Raw genomic sequence first — 3,190 nt, 5'->3', positions numbered from 1 at the left:
CCTATTCTAAAGAAGCCTTTCGTAGAGCTTATAATAGACTTTATTATAGGTCTTCCCCCTACTAAGCGAAAAGGAAGCAAAGACGTCTTTAACGCTATACTAGTTATTATAGACCGATTTACTAAGGGTGCTCGCTATATTCCTACTCGGAAGGATTAGACGGCTATTAATATAGCTAAAGCACTATAGAACAACATCTTCTATAGCTATTAGGGGACCCCTAAGGGGATAGTCTCTAATAGGGGCTCGATATTTATATCGCACTATTAGAGCGAATTATACTTATAGCTAAGACTAAAGCATCGGCTGTTAACAGCCTTCTATCTATAGACTAACGGTTAAACAGAGAGGCAGAATGCTACGCTATAGCAGTACCTACGCAGCTACATTAATAAGGACTCTAATAGATAGGTTAACCTCTTATAACTAGCTAGGTTCGTATATAATAACAGTATCTACTTATTAACTAAGGTTTCACTATATATAGCTATAATAGGTTAAAACGCTACTATACTATAAGACCCCCTATCGCTCGAGGCCGAGCGCAAGGAAAGGGAAGCGCGTTAAGTACCCGAAACACTAGCGGCTATTAAGAGGGTTTAGAAGATGCGAGAAATCTATACTAAGATAGCCGAGATGTTAACAAAGGCTTAAGAGTACTAAAAGACCTACTACGACAAGCACTATACGCTAATAACCTTCAAATAAGGCGATATAGTTATACTAAGTACTAAGAACGTCCGTATCCGCAAACACCTATTACCTAATAGTAAAACAAGGCCTAAGCTCGCACTAAGATACATTGGCCTATTTCGCATCCGAGAACCGAAAGGCAATAGCTAGGCCTACTAGTTATAGCTTCTACCTTATTATACTATCTATAATACCTTCTATATCTCCCTTCTTAAACTATACTACTAGCGCGAAGGCGATAAAGCGCCTACTAAGTTAGAAGAAGTCTTAGCTAATAGTAAAGAGCTGTAGTCTATAGAACGTATCCTAAAGCATCGGACTAGGTAGGGCAAGAAGGAGTACCTATTAAGATAGTAAGGCTATTTACCTAAATAGGACTTATAGGAGGCTAAAGACTCGTTTAAGGATATAACTGAGTTGTTAGATAAGTATTAGACTAGCGTAAAGAATACGAAGAAGGCTAAGAGCTTATAATGCCTATAATGTTACTACTAAGCCTAGGAATAATACTACTCCTAGGGTACTATTAGCTAACTAATTAGAGGCAAGCAATTGTTAGCAACAAAGGACAATAAGACTATACTAGGCGCGCTACGACGCGTCAACTAATTGCCTACTCTTTTAAGGACTCTACCTCTTTACTAACGCGCCCTATAGGTCCCCCTCTTGTTCCCTTATTCCGTCGAGGCCTCGAGGCCTAGGCAATCGGCGCGGCCGGCGCGGCTATATTAGTAACAGTATTACGGGATATATTATTAGTTAAGGAAGGAAGGATACAGCTATATTAGTAACGGTATTGCCGAGTTGTTATTAGTTAAAGAAGGAGATTAGAAGAAGGTAAAGTTAGCGCTAAGACGACTAGCGCCGCTATTGTTAATATTACCTACTATTGTCGCTGCACTTGCGAAGGCAACCTTACCTATACTACGGCCTAAGGCCGGAAGCGCGCTATACTGCTTAAGTTAAAAGAATAGCTGTATTAAAGGTTTAATTAAAACTTTAAGGCCGAGTTAAAACTTTAAGCCGCTTAAAATATTAAGTAGATTAATAGACTAACTAACTAAGGGCAAAACTATAGAGCTAAGCTAGCTAGGGTCGATCTTGCGGACAATAGGTTACTCCTCGATCTTTCCGACCCTTTAAGCGAGGCGAACCTCTACTACTACACTTATAATAGCCTTTACCTATAGAAACTAGACGAGCTATGTTTTTTGAAAGATAAGATAAGATTAACAATTAAAGGCTACTAAACCTAACTAATTAGGGCTAGTAAAACTACGACAGTAAATAATAGTCCTCGTAACAATAAGGACAACCCTCGGAACGGACAACCCCTCGGAAGCGGACATTTCTAGGTCTTTTAGAGTAGACGTAGAGAACTCGGAACGATATTACTTAGAACGGAGGCAGTGCTACAATACCTCGTACGCCTACCTATTATAGTAGGGAAGGCGCGCTCGTATTATAATTAGTCGATAGTCCTTAATTCTCGTAGTTATATATTACTTTATTGTAAGGCAAGGATAGCGCAGTTAGAGTTAGATATTGTATTAGAAGTAAGGTTTGATACGGTTACATAATTAGGTAGTTATACGTTTAATTTAGCGCGGACTAAGCGGCTTATTAGACCTGCTAAGTTAGTAGCAATAGAGGTCGAGATTGGAATATAGACAGGCTACGAGGGCGTGGCCTTTAGAAGGGAAGCGTATATTAGGGCTAAAGAGGCTATACGTAATTAGCATATAATTAGGCCGAGTAAAGCTAGGGTCTTAGTACCTTAGGCAGGGCTTAGCACTTAGTAATAGGCTAACTTGCCTGCCTTCCTCCCTCTCCTCCTAGTTCCTTATCGAATACTACTTGTACCTACTACTACCCTATCTACCTGCTAACATACCCTTCTTATATTATCCGATTAGACCGTAGGGCGGAAACGATTCTAGCCGTAGACGCTTACTATACGACTCGCCTTACGACTCGCCTTACGACTCGTAGTAACCCGGATCCGGAACTAGAACTAGAACTACTAGCTTTCGAAGACTGCTTTAAATATAGTACGAGTAAGATAAACTAGCAGATCGAGGTATAGTAGCGCTAGTAAGTACCTATATTAAATAGCTAGAGGGGCTATTTTTACGAGTTGCTACGCGAGTTACTATACGATGCTAAATTGCTAGCCGATCGGATTGCCTTCCTTATAGTCTATATACTAATTATACGCTATAAAGTCCTCGAATTTGTTTACCTCTAGAATAGCTATCGGATTAGGAAGCAGGCTAATCGACTATACGTCGTACTAGGTATTCCGTATATTCTATACTATTATCTAGAGCTAAGCGGGCATTCTTATTAAGGTATTCCTATGCCTAATAGCGTACTTAATAATATAGAGCAAGACCTTTAAGGATTCGGTATATATTAGATTCTATAGTACTCGCTATAGACTCGCTATAGACTCGCTAATAGACTCGCTAATTCCTAGATCTTAAAGCCTACCTGC

Source organism: Pseudocercospora fijiensis, assembly GCF_000340215.1.
Source record: "Pseudocercospora fijiensis CIRAD86 unplaced genomic scaffold MYCFIscaffold_1, whole genome shotgun sequence".
NCBI classification, from domain to species: Eukaryota; Fungi; Ascomycota; class Dothideomycetes; order Mycosphaerellales; family Mycosphaerellaceae; genus Pseudocercospora; species Pseudocercospora fijiensis.
This window is presented reverse-complemented; position numbering follows the sequence as displayed.